The 23,852-nt window shown below is 40.9% G+C and overlaps 1 long non-coding RNA gene across 1 annotated transcript in view; it reads right to left on the bottom strand.

Moving 5' to 3' along the window:
- Positions 1-23,852, bottom strand: part of LOC138947382 (uncharacterized) — a 40,882-nt gene that overhangs the window by 4,687 nt on the left and 12,343 nt on the right. The window contains exons 2-3 of the long non-coding RNA XR_011449645.1: positions 15,926-16,034; positions 10,496-10,605 (exon numbers count right to left, since the gene is read on the bottom strand). This is a non-coding gene — a long non-coding RNA (uncharacterized lncRNA). The remainder of the gene's footprint in view (positions 1-10,495; positions 10,606-15,925; positions 16,035-23,852) is intronic.

The raw sequence follows: 23,852 nt of genomic DNA, 5'->3' as shown, positions 1-23,852 counted from the left end.
AGGAATTTGATAAAACCCCGACGTTGCGTCCAGCTTGCTGAAAATCTTCGCTCCTTTGAGTCGATGCAAAATGTCGTCGAAAGTCGGAATCGGGTACCTCTCCCTCTTGACTGACAGGTTCAGCTTTTTCAAGTCCGTGCAGATCCGGACCGCTCCAGATTTCTTCAAAACTGGCACCATCGGAGAACACCAATCTGTTGGCTCGGTTATTTCCTCAATAATTCCGGCCTTCTTCATCCTTTCCAGTTCTTCTTCTACCTTCTTCATCAAAGGTATGGGTACTCTCCGAGCTGTGTGCAGACTGTAGGGCTGGCTGTTCTCTTTCAAGACGATCTTTGCCGGTGGGCAGTTGACTGGTTGCTGGTCCAACTCACCGAACGCTGGCTGTATGCTGTCGAGACGTTGGACAAGTCCCATGCGTTTACAGGCTTCTCTGCTTAATAAGCTCTCTGTCTTGCTGTCGACGACATAGATATCCAGGTGAAACTCTTGACCGTTGATGTTGGTAGTGTCCCTAAAGAATCCTATGCAGGATATCTGTCCGCCTGCGCCGTGCATGACTGCACAGGTGGGGATAAGTTTGGGACACGGGACAAGGGTCAGGTAGAGGGATTTGGAAATAATGGTCACATCTGCACCTGTGTCGATCTTGAACTTGATCTTGCGACGTCCAAATGATAGGTCAGTGTACCATGCTGGTTCAGCTCCCTGCTTGTGTACGACACCCATGTAGTACACTTCTTCTGCGTCGACAGCGTTGACTTGCTTGGAACGGCAACAAGAAAAGTAATGTCCGTACCTGCCACAGCCGTGACACTGCTTCCCTTTTGCCGGACAGTCACTGTCTTTCTTGTGTTGTCCACGTCCGCAGCGTGAACATGATGCATCACTTCTCCCCTCCTGAGGAAAGCGACGACCGCCACCACGCGGATGACGAAATCCACCCCTGGAACCGGCGTGCTTGGTTGCTGGACCGCTGCTGCCACTGTCACAGCTGGTACCTGCTGCACCTGCACCGCCGCGAGGGCGTCTGTTGAATCGCTGCGTACCGGTGTGTACAGCGTCAACACTGGAACGTTGCTCAGACAGCTGTCTCTTGACTTGCTCGTACTGCCTGGCTTGCTTAATGGCGTCTTGCAAATTCAGGTCTGCTTGCATTTGTAACTTTTCTGAGAGTTCTCGGTCGTTCACACCAAGGACGAACCTGTCGCGAATGGCTTCGTCGCGGTTATGAAAATCTGCGTGCTCAGAAAGTTCGTACAGGGCTCTGACGTAAGGTTCGATTTGCTCGCCGCTGTGTTGGCTTCTGGTGTTGAAGACGGCTCGAACGTGTATGACGTTCTTTTGTGGAACGAAGTGCGTGTCAAATAACTTCAGTACGTCCTCCAGTTTTGCTTCGTCATTGTCCTCGTCATATTCGAACTGTTCGTAGATCTGTTCGGCTTGTATGCCCATAGCATAGATTAAGGAACTGACCTGGACTGAAAATTGTTCTTTGTCTAGTTTAGAAGCAACCCTGTAGCGTTCGAAACGCTTACGCCACGTGAGCCACTGGTCGGGCCTCCCAAAGTCGAGTGGTTTAGGCGGTTTGATTGGCATGCTCTTCTTCTTCCGTACGACTATGCTCGACTATTTCAAAACTCACGGTTGGGTAAAGAATCCCACCGCTGCCACCATGTCGTGTTCCGAGCGTACATAAACAACACTCACATCAGGTACGTTCATCTAGTTTACTTGTCTAGCAAACTGCTACAGATGACAACAATACAAGGTCGATGCGGTAAGCCATGCCTAATCAGTGTCCCGCGTGCATGCCAGAGAGCGAAGCGAGTAGTGGGCGGAAAGGCACCGTTGCACATGCGCGCCCCATCACATGACCGACCGAGTTCGACCGACACGACCCGAGAGGTACCGAATACCGTCACAGTGTGTGTGTGTGTATGTGCGTGCGTGCGTGCGTGCGTGCGTGCGTGCGTGTGTGTGTGTATGCATGTGTGTGTGTGTGTGTGTGTGTGTGTGTGGAGCGATTCAGAGAAAACTACTGGACCGATCTTCAAGAAACTTGACATGAGAGATTCTGAGTATGGTATCTCCAGGCGGTTTTTGGCTCACGTAAGTGTAGCCTATGCGATGGTAACTTTGTCTGTCTGTGAGTGCGTGCGTGTGTGTGTGCGCGTGTGCGCGTGTGCGTGTGTATGTCTGTGGTAGAAACTTTAACATTTCGTCATTTGAAGACGTCACATTATGGCGTAAGAGGGTTAGACGTCACGCGAAGGAATTACTGAAAGTCTCGGTTTTGAGCGGGCCGAGACTAGTTGGCAGTCGTGCCCCTGTAAGTAGGCTACATGCAGACAGACAGATCTAGATCTAGTGTCTCGCTTTCTTGCACAGTGTCACCTATGCTTACTTTGTGTGTGTGTGTGTGTGTGTGTGTGTGTGTGTGTGTGTGTGTGTGTGTGTGTGTGTGTATGTGTGACGGAGTGATTGAGTTTGTGTTACTGTTTGTCTATTTTTTAAGTGAGCCTTGAAGGCTTCGCCTCTTGTTTTCTCATTTTTTTGATAAATGTCTTTTATTACGGCTTTTCGTGAAAGTTGAGGCGGCACTGTCACGCTCTCATTTTTCAACCAAATTGGTTGAAATTTTGGTCAAGTAATCTTCGACGAAGCCCGGACTTTGGTATTGCATTTCAGCTTGGAGGCTTACAAAATAATAAATGAGTTTGCTCATTAAAGTTGTCATTAAAATAAATTTTTCGCAAACAGATTTAAAATTGATTGCATCGTATTCTTCATCACATTCTGAATCTAAAAATATATACATATGTCATGTTTACTGTTAAAATGTGATCACAATTAACACAAATAGAATAATTAATCTTAAGATTAAAATTTAAGAAATCGATCCAAAAATGATTTCATCTTATTCTTTGTCATTCCCTGATTCCAAAAACATATAGATATGATAGGTTGTATTCAAAACAAGCTCAGAAAATTAACAAGAATACAGAAAAGCGCGCTTTCCTGCTTAGCACAATACTCTACCGCCCTATTCTGGCGTGTTGATTTCACTGCGTTTTGCACGTGGAAGGTGAGTGATTTCCTTCTCGCGGGGATGGACGAAGCTGTACTGTCTTGGTGAACAAATACAGTGCGTTCAGTTTCATTCCGTGAGTTCGACAGTTTGACTAAATGTAGTAATTTCGCCTTACGCTACTTGTTCAATCTTAAAATAAGTTGTTATCTGTTGATATCATTGAATTAATGTGTCTATGTAAGTATAACTGTCATTTAAGGCGAATGTATGTATACTTATGTTCACGTCGATGTCAATGTGAACGTCAAGATCTGCATAACTTGCGAGAGACAGGAGAGAAGAAACCGTTAGCAAAATTGTATTTTGACTTGCAGGTATAGACGTTCACTTTGACATTCAACAATTGTGGAAGACGATGAGAAAGACAGAGAGACACACCCACACAATAACATACACGCGCGCATATATGATTACGTCCGAAGGTAAACTTATATCTATTTTTGACATGGCTGGTGGTCAACATTGTAAAACAGCGCTTACATGTAACTCGACATGCATACTTTTCAGAGTACGAACACTTTTACCTCTTCTAAAACAATTTTCACAATGGGGGTAATGCTACGTTTTGCAGATCTGTGAAAAATGTCACGGTCAACTGTTTTCATTTTTTGATATTTGATTGTGAGGAATATACTCTGCATTGTGTCATCTTTATTAATATAATAATAATAAATGAGCATTTATATAGCGCAACATCATAACTTTACAATTATGCTCTTTGCACTACCCCCCGCGGGTTAGGGGGAGTCCCATATTGGTTGGGACGAGAAAGAATTTACCCGATGCTACCCAGCATGTCGTAAGAGGCGACTAACGGTTCTGTTTTTATATTTAGTCAAGTTTTGACTAAATATTTTAACATCGAGGGGGAATCGAAACGAGGGTCGTGGTGTATGTGCGTGTGTGTGTGTGTGTGTGTGTGTGTGTGTGTGTGTGTGTGTGTGTGTAGAGCGATTCAGACTAAACTACTGGACCGATTTTTATGAAATTTGACATGAGAGTTCCTGGGTATGAAATCCCCGAACGTTTTTTTCATTTTTTTGATAAATGTCTTTGATGACGTCATATCCGGCTTTTCGTGAAAGTTGAGGCGGCACTGTCACGCCCTCATTTTTCAACCAAATTGGTTGAAATTTTGGTCAAGTAATCTTCGACGAAGCCCGGACTTCGGTATTGCATTTCAGCTTGGTGGCTTAAAAATTAATTGATGACTTTGGTCATTAAAAATCTGAAAATTGTAAAAAAAAATAAAATTTATAAAACGATCCAAATTTACGTTTATCTTATTCTCCATCATTTGCTGATTCCAAAAACATATAAATATGTTATATTCGGATTAAAAACAAGCTCTGAAAATTAAATATATAAAAATTATTATCCAAATTAAATTGTCGAAATCAATTTAAAAACACTTTCATCTTATTCCTTGTCGGTTCCTGATTCCAAAAACATATAGATATGATATGTTTGGATTAAAAACACGCTCAGAAAGTTAAAACAAAGAGAGGTACAGAAAAGCGTGCTATCCTTCTTAGCGCAACTACTACCCCGCTCTTCTTGTCAATTTCACTGCCAATGCCGTGAGCGGTGGACTGACGATGCTACGAGTATACGGTCTTGCTGCGTTGCATTGCGTTCAGTTTCATTCTGTGAGTTCGACAGCTACTTGACTAAATGTTGTATTTTCGCCTTACGCGACTTGTTCCTTTTACCCTTGTTAAGTGTTTCTTGTATAGAATATAGTCAATGTTTGTAAAGATTTTAGTCAAGCAGTATGTAAGAAATGTTAAGTCCTTTGTACTGGAAACTTGCATTCTCCAAGTAAGGTCATATTTTATACTACGTTGCAAGCCCCTGGAGCAACTTTTTGATTAGTGCTTTTGTGAACAAGAAACAATTAACAAGTGGCTCTATCCCATCTCCCCCCTTTCCCCTATCCCATTTCCCCCCTTTCCCCGTCGCGATATAACCTTGAATGGTTGAAAACGACGTTAAACACCAAATAAAGAAAGAAAGCCCTTTGCGCTTGACACATTTAAAATTAAAACACAGTTATACAAGCATTTACATCTACATTCATAGTCAGCAACGCTTAATTAAGTAAATGGACTGGGCGAAGTAAATGGACTGGGTGGCCGAGTGGTAACGCACTTGCGCTCGGAAGCGAGAGGTTGCGAGTTCGACCCTGGGTCAGGGCGTTAGCAATTTTCTCCCCCCTTTCCCAACCTAGGTGGTGGGTTCAAGTGCTAGTCTTTCGGATGAGACGAAAAACCGAGGTCCCTTCGTGTACACTACATTGGGGTGTGCACGTTAAAGATTCCACGATTGACAAAAGGGTCTTTCCTGGCAAAATGGTATAGGCATAGATCAAAAATGTCCACCAAAATACCCGTGTGACTTGGAATAATAGGCCGTGAAAAGTAGGATATGCGCCGAAATGGCTGCGATCTGCTGGTCGATGTGAATGCGTGATGTATTGTGTAAAAAAATCCATCTCACACGGCATAAATAGATCCCTGCACTTTGAGTCCGAGCCTGGAGATACGCGCGCGATATAAGAGTTCATATAAAAAAAATTAAAAGCATACACCATCAAACATACAATACACAAGATTCTTCCACTGACTAAGTAATAAAAACATGAATAAAATAGGTAGTGAAAACAAGGAAATATCAGCTGAACAACAAATACACTACATGTAGCCTACTGATGGACTGAGACAAAAAGATCAGGGGTTGTATTTCTTGAAGAGGTGCGTTTTAAGTGCTCGTTTGAATGCTTGGGGTGACTGAGAGTGGCGGATGTGAAAGCGGAGAGAATTCCATTGTGTGGGTGCGCAGAAAGTAAAAGTGCGTTGTCCGTATGTTTTGGTTTTGGTGTGTGGAATGGTGAGGATGCGACAGTCAGAAGAGGCACGGAGTTGTCTTGCTGGAGAATAGACGGTGAGGAGTTCAGAGAAGTAAGCAGGAGACGAGCCAGAAAAGAAATGAAAGCAGACGGTGGACAGTTTGTGGTCAATGCGGGCTTGATTAGGTAACCAGTGCAGTGTGTGAAGAAGTGGTGTTGCGTGATCTCGTTTTCGTGCTTTCAGAATAAGGCGTGCTGCCGAGTTTTGGACTTTTTGTAGTTTATGCAGGAGGTACAGAGAACAGCCAGAGAGAAGAGAGTTGCAGTAGTCAAGTTTAGAAAGAACAAAGGCACAGACGAGAGTGTTAGTTGTTTGAGAGGAGAGTGTGTGGCGAATGGTGCTGATCTTACGAAGCTCAAAATAAGCTGCTCTACAGACTAAAGATATATGTTTGTTAAGGGTCATGTCAGATGAAAGGGTGAATCCAAGGTTTCTAGCTGATGGTGAGAAAAGAATGTCGGTGTTGCCTATTTGAACAGAAACAGGTTGGGGAGAGGGAAATGTAGTGTTCTTTTTGCACAGTAAGACTTCAGTCTTATCATCATTCAGCTTAAGTTTGTTATCGACCATCCAAGATTTAACATCAATGATGCATGTCTGAATGGTCTGTGTGGCGGAATGTGTCTCTGCAGGGGGACTGGGTTTATACAGCTGGGTGTCATCAGCAAAAGACTGATTTAAAACAGAATGGTTTTGAATCAGTGTGGAGAGGGGCTTAGTGTACATGATGAAAAGGATGGGACCGAGTACTGAACCTTGAGGAACGCCGAAAGAAATAGGGGCTGGAGCAGACATCTGGCCATCGACAAGCACAGCCTGAGTCCTGCCAATGAGATAGGACTCAAGCCATGATAGCGGTGCACCGGAGATGCCGTACATACAGAGTCTGAAGTCTATGGAGAAGCGTGACATGGTCAATCGTGTCGAACGCTGCAGAAAGGTCAAGTAGGGTAAGCACTGACCCATCACCACCATCCAGAGCAGACAGAATGTCACTGATTACTTTAAGTAGGGCTCTTTCAGTACAGAGAGAAGGGCGATAAGCGGACTGAGAGTGCGAGATCAAATGGGTGTTCAAATATGACAACAGCTGCTTCAAAACTACCTTTTCAAAAACCTTGGACAAGAATGATAAATTAGATACAGGACGATAGTTCTTCAAAATATTGACATCAAGACTAGGTTTTTTGGCTCACGTAAGTGTAGCCTATGCGGTGCTAACTTTTGTCTGTCTGTCTGTGCGTGCGTGCGTGCGTGCGTCCGTATGTATGTATACGTGTGTGTGTGTATGTCTGTGGTAGAAACTTTAACATTTGAAGACGTCATATTACATTGACGTCACATTATGACGTAAAAGGGTTAGACGTCACGCGAAGGAATTACTGAAAGTCTCGGTCATTGATATTTTGAGCGGGCCGAGACTAGTTGGCAGTCGTGTCCCTGTAAGTAGGCTACATGCAGACAGACAGATCTAGATCTAGTGTCTCGCTTTCTTGCACAGTTTCACCTATGCTCTTTCTGTGTGTGTGTGTGTGTGCACGCGCGCGTGTGTGTGTGTGTTTTGTGTGTGTGCGTGCACGCGCGCGTGTGTTTGTGTGTGTGTGTGTGTGTGTGTGTGTGTGTGTGAACAGAAAAATGAGTTTACATAATGACCAAATAGAAACATCAGTTGAATGATCACAATTTAAACTTCAGCAAGCTTACTTTCCCTTTATGAGCCATAGGAGTCTCTTCCCCTCTCCAACCAACGCCCAGACCCCCCCCCCCCCCTCCGCAGCCCCACACCCCCGCTTGCGATCCCAAACCATCCTTATCCATACAATAATGTCGAATACATTTGTACTCATTTCTCTCATTAATAATATCCAGTTACCGCGTGAAATGCTTCGGCCTTTGTTTTGGCATAACGTCCGTTGGCACAGTATACGAACCTAGTTCCCTCTCTGGCCTTTTTCTCAATATTTCTTTTCATACAAAATAACCGAACAGTATATATTGAGAATACTACATGGCTTGCTGTGTCGTACCAGATTTACACGAGTTGAAAAAAGAAATATTGAACTGCGAGCGAAAGCGAGCTGTTCACTATTTGAAAAAGCAACGAGTGTAAATCTGGTACGACACAGCAAGCCATGTGGTATTCTGTGTATCCTACATACTGTACTTACGTGTATTTTACTGAAAATGCCCTGCAGTCGAGGCAGCTAAATTGAAGACGCTTGTTTTGGAACCTCGATCTCTTCTAAAGCCTCGTGCAATCTATTACGTCAAAGTAAAGAAACGTCACTCTGAAAGTGTGGCGTGACGTGTTAGTTCTAAAAATTCATCGAGGGTAATTAGCGAGCGCAATTTTTTTTTCTATAATGAATTTTGTCTTGGTGACTTTGGCATCATAAGCAGTGGAAAAACAGGTCCCTGCCAGACTTGCTTGACATGACCTCATTTACATGATATACACACGTGTGATTTGAACGATTATTATCTCACGAGTGTCTCTCTCACGTATGTAGGATAAAATTGAATATCCCTGCTACCACAATGAAAGGTACCCTGGCCATCCACCTCATAACTCCGCGTTTTGCCCCTTCAAAAACATGTTTTGCTTTTTAACAGACCACATAATGATGGATCCTAAAACAGAATTGAAAACACCCCCCAAAGCGAATTTGCGATTCCTAAACGCCCCACTGAACGACTGACATCACAGCCGCTTCGGTCTTTTCCGGAGGAACACCGCGTGCCACTTCGATCGCGTTGCACTTGCAGTCATTCGGCGATGCCACCTTGATTGTCAGTTAATAAAGTTATTATTCAAGCAATATGAAAGAAATTAGTTTTTTCTTTTGTTACACTTACACATAGTTTTATGAAGATCAATTTCAGACTCGGCAAAAGAATGGTTGTATCATGAGCGACTGTCACAAGCGAGAGGTGCGGTTCGGTCAGTAGGTTAGTCACTGTCGAACTGTTCGGTGCGAAGCACGGTTTTGTTTCTGGTAACTATATTGATTTCTTCAATACTAATGTACTAATGTTTACGCTTTGCGCTGCGGTTTAATATCTGTGCTTGTTATTGGCTAATACGGTGAGCCCACGCCGTTTAGTTTGCAGACCGTGCACATGTGAGCTTTGTGTAATCGCGTTTTCATCATAACATACCACCGTGCTAAACCGCTTTGGGGGAAATGGTTTAAAAAAAAAAATAAACAAAATAAACAAATGCATCAGGGTTGAAAAGATTAAAGGGTGGAGTTAAGGACACAACATAGATGACAAAAATAAAGCAAACAAGAAAAAAAACTTTAACCAGGAAGGGAGTCAAACCAGAGTCAGCTGACCTTCAAGCTGGAGCACAAACCACTAGGCTAAACAGCAACTGACAAAAAGAGTGCTGCAAAAGTGAAGGCATTTCAGGGTTACTCCGTCGTATGTGGTGTTTCTCGCGCATGAAGGTTCTGTTACCAACTCTACGGCTAAGAAAGGTTGCATTTGAAGTTAAATGTCCACTAAAATATCAAAGGGAACACCATTTCTGAACAACACAACGGTTTGCGCTCGCCTCTCGCAGTCGTTCAGGTGAAACTGACCAAATCGGCTTGCATGATGCAGCAGATATTTGAACACTTCCACGTCACACTGAAACACTGAGCTACCGTTTAGTAACGTGATATGTTTTCAATTGTTCGTTCACTTATATTGCTTTCAGATTTAACACACCAAGATGAATGAAACAGTGGCACGGTTTTCGTTGCGAAAATGTGCAATGGCAGTGCTACGCGATCGAAGTGTGTATTATGTACACGCGGTGTTCCTCCGGAAAAGACCGAAGCGACATGTGACGTCAGTCGTTCAGTGGGGCGTTTAGGAATCGCATCACACCCTCAATCTTTTCCTTTAGCGAAGTCTACTTTTGTTGGTCAATCGGTGTACGATGTCGTTAAAATATATTTCCTCCAGCACAATAATTCGGACTCTTTTGTCGTTGTTGACAGCTTTACTCTCTAGTCGCTCGCAGGGTCAAGTGTTACTGTATGTTACCAGTATCCCGCTTTCAAACAAAATAATTATCGGTAAAGACGCAAGAGTGTTTCGGTGTAACCGGACGTTCATTCGGAAAGGGTAGGGCGGTGTGCAAAATCACTTGTATACAATATTATTTGTGACCCTCCACCACGAAAAGAGTCGCATGTCACCTTTGCATGATTTTCATATTTTTACATTTTCATAAAGAGTTTTTTATGCTCTATCCAGTGGTGAAAACCGTTTTAGAAAAGAGCGAAAACTGTTTGAGTTATAAGCCTGTGACTAAGGTGACCCTCACACTGTTACCATACACTCCCCGGACTTAACATATTAAGCCTAGCGCAGAACCGCGCGAGGTGACATGCGACTCATTTCGTGGTGGAGGGTCACAATTGGGTTTCACAAGTTATCTGTCAAGAGTCGAACAACAGAAAACATACAACGTGAACGACTTTTAAGGAAGACTTACCATATCTTTTCCTGGTTTATTGTTTTCTGATGTTTTACTCAGGACAGCCCGTTTCTTTATCCACCTGTGAAGAGGTTCCACATTTTCGTGATCAGACCTTCCTTGCAATCCTGAAAATATATAAGTACACCTAATCAAGTTACTTAAGTAACTTAGAGCAATAACTAGGCAATATTTGATGTTCAAAAACAATTACCCTGTCCAGGTTTCATGGGCTCTGGAAGAGTTTTGTTCTTTAAAACTGAGGCAAATATTGCCTGTGATAATAACATTGAGTCAAACGATGGTGAGCTGTTATGTGCAGTTTCCGTTCTATATGACAGAGGGGAGGGGGGACGGGGGGAGGGGAGAGGGAGGAGTGGGGGGGTGGGTGGGTTGGTGATGGTATGAGAGATAGGATTGCATTGGATTGCGTTATCATATTAGCTATTGCCCTTTGTGTTGGGGGTGACTATACATAAAGTAACATGACGATATTTAAACACAAATCAAGTAAAACATTACATACACACACTAAGGCGTTAAAACACTACGTAGTCTAAATGCTTTATACAAACACTTACGAACAGTGTCGTTATTTACAGATGCCATTAACAGAGTGAGCGTAACGTTGGTACATCTGAGACGCCATTTTGATTTTTGTGTGTGACAAATTGGACCTTAAAAATCTGTCACGAAATAAGCAATTCTAACCATATGGAACACACTTGCACTCGCATTTAACAGTATTCAATGACACAGTTCGTTTGAATGGCTATTTAGCATGCGTAAACCGCACACCACTTCTCGTGGTTTATTCAACCCCCCAGCGATCGTGGACCCGTTTGACCCACTTTCCCTTTTTCACATACGTGATGAATAAAAGTCATCAGTTTGTGGTTTCAACGCGACTCCTGTATCTGCAATATCATGGTATTGTGCACCTCTGGATCTAAAATGCAACAAACGACTGCGTGTGGCACAAACACAGCGCTGGCGGTTGACCGTTCAAAGAAACTGGCGACATGCAGACAATTCGTCTGCTTGGGCAAACACGACCTTGCATAACATGTTTCGGGGCTCCCTGATTTCAAACTTTAAAAACTTCGAATTGTACTGATCTTGTCTTGATGAACAAAATTATTATTTTATGATTTAAGAATGTTTGTCTCACATGCTGTCAATTTATTATTAAGATTTTAAAAGTTAGTTCAAGCACCAAAACGAGGCTTCCAATTTGTGTTAGAGTAAATCCGGCTAGCCACGCAAAAATAAATTCTTTGAAAATTGCTTTCTCTTTTTAGAGGGCACCTAGGATGTTCTCGAGCGGTACGTGTTTAAACGAAAGTGTGTTTGTACTGTGTGTAAAAGCCTGACAGTGTCTACGACCAGAAACTGATGGTTTACGGGAAGCGGAGTGGGCCTTTAAGATTACCTTTGCGTTGAAACCCTAACACCGCCCATGTCTGATAAAATATGTACATACAATTTGAGTATGTGGCGCATCTGTTTTTGCTCTTGAAGACATTTTTTCCCCCCGATGAGTCAGCAAAGACCTACCGTAAATTTAAGAACTCTTTCTGTCATGTCAAAGCACAGCAGACCGAATCTCTCAAATGACTTCAAATTCCGTATGTACCTTACAACACGTGTTAGCACAAATCACCGACATTTTGAAGGCAATGCGTTTGGGATCGAGTTACTGAAATGTCCGTTTTTACATTTAGTCAAGTTATGACTAAATGTTTTAACATAGAGGGGGGAATCGAGACGAGGGTCGTGGTGTATGTGTGTGTGTCTGTGTCTGTGCGTGTGCGTGTGTGTAGAGCGATTCAGAGTAAACTACTGGACCGATCTTTATGACATTTTACATGAGAGTTCCTGGGTATGATATCCCCAGATGTGTTTTTCATTTTTTTCGATAAATGTCTTTTATGACGACATATCCGGCTTTTTGTAAAAGTTGAGGCGGCACTGTCACACCTTCATTTTTCAATCAAATTGATTGAAATATTGGCCAAGCAATCTTCAACAAAGGCCGGACTTCGGTATTGCATTTGAGCATGTAGGCCAACAAATTAATTAATGACTTTGGTCATTAACAATCTGAAAATTGTAATTACAATTATTTTTTTATAAAACGATCCAAAATTACTTTTATTTTATTCTTCATCATGTTCTGATTCCAAAAACATATAAATATGTTATATTCGGATTAAAAACAAGCTCTGAAAATTAAAAATATAAAAATTATGATTAAAATTAAATTTCCAAAATCGTTTTAAAAACAATTTCATCTTATTCCTTGTCGGTTCCTGATTCCAAAAACATATAGATATGATATGTTTGGATTAAAAACACGCTCAGAAAGTTAAAACGAAGAGAGGTACAGTAAAGCGTGATATGCAGCACAGCGCAACCGCTACTGCGCTAAACATGTACGGGCTCGTCACTTTCACTGCCTTTTGCACTAGCGGCGGACTACGGTCATTGTGAAAAAATGCAGTCCGTTCAGTTTCATTCTGTGAGTTCCACAGCTTGACTAAATGTAGTAATTTCGCCTTACGCGACTTGTTTTTGTCTCATTGCCCTCTAAAACGGCGACACCAACACCATTCAGCATGCCATAATGCCAGCATGCTAGACAAGATAGCCTATGTGAATAACGTTTTCGATGCAGATTGTTCTTTCTACTGACAAGCAGATCGAACATGTTTCGTTTTATCAGTTCTGATTATTTTTAAATTTTAACGCGGGAACCTTGATTTTTCTAATTTGATTTTGGAGTGTGTGTGTGTGTGTGTGTGTGTGTATGTGCGTGCGTTCGTGTGTGCGTGCGTGCGTGAGTGTGTGTGTGTGTGTGTGTGTGTGTGTGTGTGTCTGTGTATGTGTGAAGAGTGATTCCGAGAAAACTACCAGACCGACCTTCATGAAACTTTACATACAAATTCTTCCAGATAATACCATCAGATGCGTTTATCCTTTGTTTTAGATCCATGTGTTTGAAGACGTCATATCCGGCTTTTAGTGAAAGTTGATTGAAACGTTGGTCAAGCTATGTTTGATTATTAAAGTTGTTATTTAAATGGAACGTCAACAACAGATTTAGAAAGTGTGCATTGCATTCCGTATCTTTTGCCCGAATCCAAACAACATTTATATAGACGTGAACACATAAAAAACAAAGAGACTGCCAACGTTCCAACATTCACAATACAAAAATAAGAAAGGTAAGTTGTTAGTCATATAATCATTCATTCGTTTGTGAGTTTCCCAACAAATGGCCGTACATTCCATCAAGCTAACTTCTTGTTACTAATTGTTTGTCTGTGCACTTGAAAGACCGTTGGGTCGATATGATTAATTGTGCCTGTAACGTATTTTTGTCAATAACAAACGTTTCAACAACTTACCTTTCTTGGTTTTTTTATTCTATATATAGATATGCCATGATTACTCTGAAAATGTGCTCAAAAATAAAGAAAATATGTGTATGCATAATAGGTACTACATTGATTCCTATGGTCCGCCAATACGAGCCCAATCCGTTTCGGTCACTGATTTTGGCTAACCAAGGCCTTTACTAATGTTAGTCTTGGTGATCATTGGTTGTCAGTGTTCTTTTAGTTTCCAGCCGAAAAATTGACTCAAGGCTTTGATATCGCTTCACGTGACTAGGCAAACTAAGTCCAGTGGTCACACGAAACTTCCGCAGAACTTGTAACTATCATTTGCTTGTAGGCGTGCAAAGTCAACAATCCAATGACGTGTCTTAAAAATTCTTTCCGAAATACGAGGTATGATCCAAACAAAATGATCAAATGTAATTTTTCACAGAGACTAATCGGCGTATCTGGTCCAAAATACAGTAGTCATTAGAAATACTCTTCTCCGACATCGATGCAAAGTCACAAGTGCCTAAGCCAATCAGAAGAGGCCTTAAGGTGGCCTTATTTGGGGTTGCTTTTGAGCTCTGATTTGACGGCTTTTTTGAGGTCCTGCGTGCAGTGAAACTTGTTGGCAAAAAGTCTGATTTTTAAAGAGGGTATAACCAGAAATCACAAGGGGTGTAATCAAGTCTGAAAAATGTGTGAGGCAAAAATGGCATCATTATTAGGAATGGAGTTACGGGCCTTCTTTTGAGGAGACTGACATTTTCATAAAGGGCTGTCTGGGTTTCGCAGTTTGCTCGCTGACTGCTAAACTCGTAAGTAAGTTTGGGTGAAAAGGTTTCTGCAAATTATGTGACACTGACTGTGCTGTTAGTAGACAGAATATTGGCAGCAAGGGGACCTTCGTGGTCGAAAAATACAGCGAATAGCCCTGTTTATACTTGGAAAACCTCGCTTACAAATGTGATGCATCTCGTCATTTTGGTCTAGATACCCTTTGTTTCTGTGTTCTCTAGCATTAAAGTAGAAGGGAACCAAAGTCTCATAATCAGTGACTACAGTAACAACAAATTTGGGTATACTGGGATCACAACGGTTGAGCAGATCGTGTGCAAGAGGACCCTGATGCTCCTTTCGTTCCCCTGTAAGCTTATGAGGCACCCATTTTGCGGCCAGCTTTTGAAGCGGAAGATCATTGAGTATAATTCTCTGGACTTTTCCATATGCAAGCTTAAGTTTTGCACTTTATACTTGCATGTACACTTTTTAATCTTTGTTCTTACATTTTGACACAGCAGCTACATTATTCTCGTTTGAAGCGCTCTTCAGAAGTTTTTTGGGGTTGTCAAAGTTATTCCCCTTTTCCCCCGTTTCGAGTTCCCTTTTCTTTTGTCAGATTGTAGAATATGGTACAGCTTTGATTCATGTAACATTCTTCAGCTTTGTAGCAATTTTCTTTGTACCATCATCCAGCTACACTCTTTCAAAAAATGAAGATTTTCATGGCGCTTGACAAAAGACACCGTTTCTTTAGGTATGATTATCTTGAAGAATTTACATGCACTGTTTCATCATTATCTGTCCAGGAAATTTGTGGGGATCGTTTTAAACACACACACACACACACACACACACACACACACACACACACACACACACAAACAAACACACACACGCACGCACCCCTTCCACCACACCAAACACATACACACACACACACACCTACACACACACACACACGCACGCACACACACACACACACACACACACACACACACATACATACACACACACGCGCGCGCGCATGTACCCACGGCTCCCTCTCAATCCTAGTCTACCGAAATTAGTCAAACATTAATTGAATGTAAACGCACACATTAACATACAAGTGAAGAGTTTTTTCTCTTTGATTGTAGGCTATAGCTTGATAAGTATTGTTGGTCTACTGCCCACCACAAGCGAAAATGTAAAAACAAAAAAAGGGAACAACATGTATAATGTAAAGAATATGTAAGTTAGGGTTACTTTCTCTGAGCACAATTGCCCGTGCATGACTCACTTCCAAAACCTCTTCCATGCCATCCTCCGTCTTGTGCGGAAGCGATATCAGCGAGCAAAAGCAAGAGCAGCAAAAGGCAGGATGACTTCCACAGTGCCATTTTATACCACTGCAAAAAAGTTTGGCATTTCATATAAAAAACGCTGGCGCTGGACCTGAGTACTCTTCAGACTGGCTCACTCCCCCAGTATGAAAGTTTTTGTCTTGTGCACGTGGATTAAAAAAAAAAATAAAAAAAATTATTAGAGTAAAATAAAACATTAAAACGTTCATAATAAACAATAGTAAACAAGAATTAAAAAAAAAATAAAAATAAAAATAGACCGCCCATGCCGGGAATCGATCCCGGATCACTTTTGCCATAGGCGGACATGATTTGCACCAGCTAGCTGGCTGTTCCATTAGCTGCACGGCAGTTGTACTCCCACCGCGAATTGCGCCCGCCGTTAAGAGTCGTTTTTGTGGATTATTTGGCATTTAGGTCCCAGGTAACATTATGAAGTTTCAATACGATCAATCGGACCTATTATCAAGTTAGTGTATCAAGTTTTGAACGAACTGCGCCCAGTAGTTTACCAGCAATGAGCTGTTAAGTCGAGACAGACAGACACACACACACACACACACACACACACACACACACACACACACACACACACACACACACACACACACACACACAATTGAAGTCTGCAGGACCCTCCTACTGCGTACTCTGGGATAATGTCAAATTGTACGTGTGTGTGTGTTTGTGTGTACAAAGTATGTAAGTGTGTGTGTGTAGCTACATACACGTAGCAAACAGAATGGCCGATTCTCCATGGTAGAAGGATTCGTGAGAGAGAGAGAGAGAGAGAGAGAGAGAGAGAGTTGAGAGAGAGAGCGAGAGAGAGAGAGGGAGAGGGAGAGAGAGAGGGCGAGACAGAGAGGGGGAGAGGAGAGAGGGAGAGAGAGAGAGATGGAGAGAGAGAGAGGGGGAGAGAGAGAGAGGGAGAGAGAGGGAGAGAGAGAGAGGGAGAGAGAGAGGGAGAGAAAGAGAGGGAGAGGGGGGGGAGAGAGAGCGGGAGAGAGAGAGGGGAGAGGGAGAGAGAGAGAGGGGGGGGAGAGAGAGATGGGGAGAGAGAGAGGGGGAGAGAGAGGGAGAGAGAGAGATGGAGAGAGAGAGGGGGACAGAGAAAGGGGGAGAGAGGGAGAGAGAGAGAGGAAGGGGGAGAGAGAGAGAAAGAGAGGGAGAGAGAGAGGGGGAGAGATAGGGTGAGAGAGAGGGAGAAAGAGAGAGGAAGAGAGAGAGAGAGGGAGAGAGAGAGAGAGAGAGGGAGAGAGAGGGAGAGAGAGGGAGAGAGAGAGAGGGATAGAGAGAGAGAGGGAAAGAGAGAGAGGGAGAAAGAGAGAGGGAGAGAGAGAGAGAGGGAGAAAGAGAGAGGGAGAAAGAGAGAGAGAGGGAGAGAGTGAGAGGGAGAGAGAGAGGGAGAGAAAGGGGAGGGAGAGAGAGGGAGGGAGAGAGAGGGATGGAGAGAAAGGGAGGGAGAGAGAGGGAGAGAGAGACGGGGAGAGAGAGAAGCTTTGATTGTTTAATGTTATAAGCTTTAAAATACCTTTAGACAAAAGGAGTTACAATACGTACAATGATATACCGACAACCACACTGGACCAGCCACTCACAATCCCTCTCACGAAAACACACACACACACACACACACACACACACACACACACACACACACACACACACACACACACACACACACACGCACACGCGTGTGCCCATACTTACCTTTTCTCTCTCACTCCCGCATAATTTTCAACAACAAAACCCAGTTGTACTGCTGATCATTTAAAACGAACCAACATTACTTTATAGCTAAACAATAAAATGAACACGGACCACCCGATTATTGAATAGTTTTTACTTTAATAATTAAATACTTCAACTTTCATCCCTTTTGTTTTTTCTCATATTCAATGCCGATTCAATGAAAGCTGCACGCGATCTCACTATCATCATATCACTGCACGTGAGCAGGTGAAACACACGGGGTTTTTTTCGTTTTTTTTTTTGGGGGGGGGGGGGGGAATCAGCATTTTTTTCAATGAGATATGGGCTTACAAACGGAGATGCTTTATTTTACGATCTTATAATATCAGTAACAGCTTATTATATATTATATTAAGTATACATTATATATCTACGGATGAAAACTGGACACAACGAATTAAGAGTATTAAACAGGTGATTTTAAACTGGGAAAAACGGAATCTTGGCATATTTGGTAAAATGTGCGTAATAAAAAGTGTTTTGATTTCTCAGTTTGTTTATGTAATGCAGGCAATATGCATCCCTGAACCTGTGTTGAAAGAAATTAATACGTTATTGTTTTGTTTTCTTTGGAGGAAAATTAATTGTAATAAGAAAGCATTTGAGAAAGTGAAGAGAAGTGTTATGTGCAGTGGAATAGGAACAGGAGGAATTCAAATAATTGATATTGCAAGAATCTATTCTGCGCGGCTGGCTTGCTCAGCTTTCGAATATGAATAACAATAGTACATGGACTTGGATTCCTAGATTATATTTCCGTAATTTTGGAACAGATTTATCATGTTTTAATTCAATTATTGGTCCTAAAAAGTTTAAAGGGTTAGATAGTCTTCAGTCCTCCTTCTGGAGCAAAGTACTGCGAGTCTGGTTGGAACATAATACACTGCACTCTCCTTCATCTCTGAAGATGGCATGCATATGGAATAATGTCGATATAAAATATCAAAATAATGTAATTTATTTTGACAACTGGGCAAAAAAAGGAATAACACATGTCAATGACCTTTTAGAAAACAATTCGTTTTGTCATTTCAGAATGTACAGAACTTAATTTACTCTATTTACAGTACATTGTTGTTCACTCGGCGTTGTCTCGTTAAGAACAATTATGTAACTGCTGTTACTGAAGAATTTTCGAAATTGTATTTTAATGATAAAGTGATGTTAAAAGCTAGAGATTTTCGAAATTTTATGACAGATATGAAATATAGTCCACCCTGTTGTGTTCGATTTTGGCTGAACAAACTTGGTATTAATATTGAAGAAAAAGTTTGGCTTAATGCAAAAAAGACAACAGAAACCAGACTAAAAGATTTACAGTGGAAGATATTACACGATATATACCCAACCATTATTCTTCTCTTAAAAATGGGACTCGCAAATAATGATAAATGTCCAAATTGTATTGAACAAGTTGCTTATATTGAAAATTTCTTTTTCTATTGCAGTAAAATTCACCATTTGTGGAAGCGTGTTGAAACATTGTTTTACGATCGATATAACATAGCAATTATTTTACAAGCAACAGATGTGCTGATTTGTGTGCGAGATAAGAATGGTTTGACACATGATATGTTTAAGTATCTTACCCATTTAATCTTGATTGGAAAAATGTGGATAAGTAAATTTAGATATGGGACACCCCTTGAAATATTATTTATTTTTCAAAGGGACTTAACCCTCAGGGGCCTGGTATGAAACAAGTGTAAGTTTAAATTGAGTGTTTGAAATAATAATATTTAGAGACGGTTATTTACGGGATAGAAATGTATGATATACTCCAGGTTTTCTACATGTTTGAATTAAAATTAAAAAAACCACAAAAAAACCAAAAAAATGGGAAAATGATGACACAACTGTTGAAGTCAGAGATTGGACCGATGTAACCGTGTGCCGAAACACTACGATCACCTCGGGAAGCGAAGTGCAATCAAACAGGTTTAAAAATGTTAGGGCTAATTTCTTAGCCCTATAAAAACTGTTATGCATAAACTTCCGGTATGGCTACCGCGTGAAGTACACGCTTTCAAGCACTGCCCGAGTCAATAAAAAGCTGCGTTCAGCCAACCATGGGGCCTAAGAAGAACAACCAGGTCAACCAAGCTAACATGGACAAGTTTATAGACAAGGAGGTAGGCGGGGGTGAGGTTGCCGATTTGCAGGAGCCCCCAACTCTGTTGTCAGAGGTTCGCGAGATTCGCACCGCCATTACAAATCTAAACACGCATGTGGAAGAGAAGATCACAATGGTTGAAGGGAAGCTTGAGTCTACCAAAAAGCAACTTGAAGAAAAGATTGAGGAATTAGAGTTTAATTCTAGAAAGTACAACTTGCTTTTGTGGGGTCTGGGCAAAACTACTTCTGAAGATTGTCAAGACAGAGTCAATGCTTTCATGAAGTCTGAGCTAGGGTTTGATCGAGGTTTTGACATGGCGGCCTGTCACCCGGTCAGAGGCGACACGGTGATTATTCGTTTTGTTCGACAACGTAACTGAAGTTGGTATTACGAATGGAGCGACTGAGAGAGAGAGAGAAAACGCCCTGTCTGAGCGGGAGAATGAGATTGAGATTGAGAATGGGAATGGGAATGTGAGTGAGAATGAGAATGAGAAGGAGGATGGGAGCGAATCTGAGAGTAACAACTCAGAAAGGGTGAGTGAGCCAGTGTGTCAAAAAGAACGTATGCGTTTCGTATCGTTAAATGTTGGTGGATTGTTGTCAAAATTGAAATATCCAGAATTCAACGAGCTGTTCTTGTGTAACGATATTATATGCCTGTCCGAAACCAAGCTAGATGATTTTGATTCCTGTGAAGTTGAAGGTTTTACTTGTTTTAAGAAAAACAGATTGATATGTAAACGAAAGTCGGGTGGGGTTGCAGTTTATATCAGGGACGAGCTCTGTAAACACATTGAAATTGTAGAAGACATTAAATTAAAAACAAGAATTGAAGAAAGTGCCAACAGTAAATACAGGTTTGTGAACTTCCCAGTATTTCAAGATGGTATTTTTATTGAGCTGTCTGAACATGTAGGTCAGCAGATGATTGAAAGGTTATTGTTGTGTGTGGTATATATGCCACCAGAAGGCTCACCCTATGTCAGACCCAGTGCTTACCAAGAGTTAGAAGAAACACTATCATATTTGAATGCAGAAAACGTTGTCATGATTGGAGATTTTAATGCTAGAAGTGGATATGCAAGAGACTATTTGGAAGACTGTGCTATTATGAATGAATTAACTGATGAAGTATCAACAGTGCAGATGATGGACATGTTTGGAATTATAAAAGAGAGGTGCTCAATGGACCATGTTATGAACAATTTTGGCCGCAGTTTTATTGACTTTTGTATTAGTCAACGATTATTAGTAGTGAACGGCAGAATGGGAGAGGACGCAAGATTGGGTCGAGTAACTTGTAATAATGTGAGTTTGGTAGATTATGTACTAGCTACGCCAAATGTTTTTCCGTCATTTTCAAAATTTCAAGTATGTGACTATAATGAATGTTTATCTGATGTCCATTGTCCTATATTTTTTGCCCTGTCAGATATCCTAATGGACAATGAACACGTTGAGAATGAAACTGAAAGCAATTATAACACTAGCAGTGTGTTGAAACCAATATGGAAAGTAGGAGCAAATCCGAATTTTGTAGATGAAATTGATGATAATAAAGTATTATTAGTGGAAGGGATATTAGTTTCCCTAATTGGTAGTGTAGAGGATGTAACTCAGGACCAGATCGATAATGTAATGAAACAAATAGAAGGAATTCTATCCGAAGCTGCCAATAAATTGAACATGCTTAGAAAGAATAAGCAGAAAAAAAAATAAATACATGTAGCAGTAACGATGCACATAGCGGAGTTAAGAAAATTTGGTTTGATAACGAATGTAAACAGACAAGAAGGAAATATAGAAAAATAAAGAGAAAATTTAAAGCCCAACCAAATAACAGAGAGATCATACAAGATAAGGCCCAAGCATTCAAGGATTATAAGGGAACACTGAGTAAAAGTTATAATAGTTATTTAAAGCAACTACATAAGAAAATTCGAACAATGAAGTCTTCTGACCCCAGCAGTTATTGGAAATTGATAAGTGGATGTGACCAGCAGAAGAAACAAGCGATGCATGATATATCCCGTGAAGTATTTGTAAAACATTTTGAAAAACTTAGTAATGTATCTGAGCACGACTTGATTGATGTGCAAGATGATGTGCTTGATGACACAGACCTTATGAATGAACAATTGAATGTTGATATTACAAAGGAGGAGGTGATGATATGTGTAAACAATTTAAAGAATAACAAAGCTTGCGGATACGATGGTATTATAAACGAGTTTTTGAAATATTCCTCACCAAAACTATTAACTATTGTAACACGTGTATTTAACTTGATATTGCATACTGGGAAAATGCCTAAAGCTTGGACAGTGGGGTATATAAGCCCAATCTTTAAAGGTAAAGGCTCAACAGCCGACCCTGATAATTATAGAGGAATCAGTGTACTAAGTTGTTTTGGAAAACTTTTTACAAGTGTGATAAATAAAAGATTGCATGCATTTCTGGATGACAATTCTGTGATCGGCAACGAACAAGCTGGTTTCCGAAAAGGCCACTCTACTGTAGACCACATTTTTGCACTACATTGTCTTATTGATATATTTTTACAACAAAAGAAAAAGTTATATTGTGCTTTCATTGATCTGCGTAAAGCTTTTGATTCTGTGCAACGCAATCTCCTGTGGCAGAAGCTGATGCAACGGAATATTAATGGTAAGGTATTGAATGTAATTAAGGACATGTATGATAAGGCACAATTGTGCGTGAAGGTGAACAGTGTATTCTCCGAGACGTTCACCTCAAACATCGGGCTTCTTCAGGGCGAAAATTTATCACCGATTCTTTTCTCACTATTTTTAAACGACCTGAAGCAGTTTTTGATTGAATATGATGTCAGCCTAGAGTTGCCCCTGAAAAGAGCCCAAGAAATAGATGTTGAACGCATTAATGACTATATGTATTTGTTCCTGTTAATATATGCTGATGATACTGCTATACTCGCCGAAACACCTGGAGAAATGCAAAAAGCCCTGGATGGACTAGATCGTTATTGTAAGAACTGGGGACTAAGCATAAATATTGAAAAGACAAAAATAGTTGTTTTTTCGCGGGGGAAAATACGGAATATCCCAAATTTTGTCTTGAATGGAGTACCTGTCCAAGTAGTTTGGGACTATGTGTACTTAGGTGTACTATTTAATTATAATAACAAATTTCATAATGCCATGAAACGTCAATGTTTGATTGGTAACCGTGCAATGTTCTCGTTAATTCGAAAATGTAGAAAACTAAATTTACCAATTGATGTGCAATTGAATCTTTTTGAGAAGTGTGTACATCCAATTTTGTTGTATGGTTGTGAGGTGTGGGGATATGATTCATTAGACATATTGTCAAGGTTTCAATTGCGATTTTTAAAAATGCTTCTTGATGTATATAAAACTACACCCACTTGTATGGTTTACGGAGAGCTTGGTCGTTATCCAATTAGAATTGAGGTACAATGTCAGTTACTGGTTTATTGGTATAAACTGATGAAAGAAATGAACGATGGTGCGAATAAGATGTCTTGTTTAATGTTAAAACTACATTTGAAGTTGTACCATGTACAAAACGTTAAATTGCCCTGGCTGTCGCATGTCAATACTATGTTAAATAAGTTGGGTCTATCATATTTATGGACAACTCAGAGTCTTGCCGTCTCAAGTTTTAAAAAGAGAAGAGATCAATTCCTGCAGGAATGGAACACTGACGTGAATGCCAACAGCTTGTGTTTTAATTACAGAATATATAAAAAGGATTTTTGTCTGGAAAGGTATTTGCTTTGGTTGCCTAGGAAACTCCAAGTTAAACTAGCAAAATTTAGAACAAGCAATCATAAGTTGCCAATACATCAGCACAGATTTTTTAATGTTCCTAGAAATGAAAGATTGTGTGACATGTGCGATAAAAATGAATTAGGTGATGAGTTTCACTATTTGTTCAGTTGTACCGACGAAAGTATAGTGTCTGAAAGAAGAACATTAATTAGTCCTTATT

This window comes from Littorina saxatilis, linkage group LG14 (assembly GCF_037325665.1).
Source record: "Littorina saxatilis isolate snail1 linkage group LG14, US_GU_Lsax_2.0, whole genome shotgun sequence".
NCBI classification, from domain to species: domain Eukaryota; kingdom Metazoa; phylum Mollusca; class Gastropoda; order Littorinimorpha; family Littorinidae; genus Littorina; species Littorina saxatilis.
Note: the sequence above shows the minus strand (reverse complement) of the source record. Positions and strands in the feature narration are given on the sequence as shown.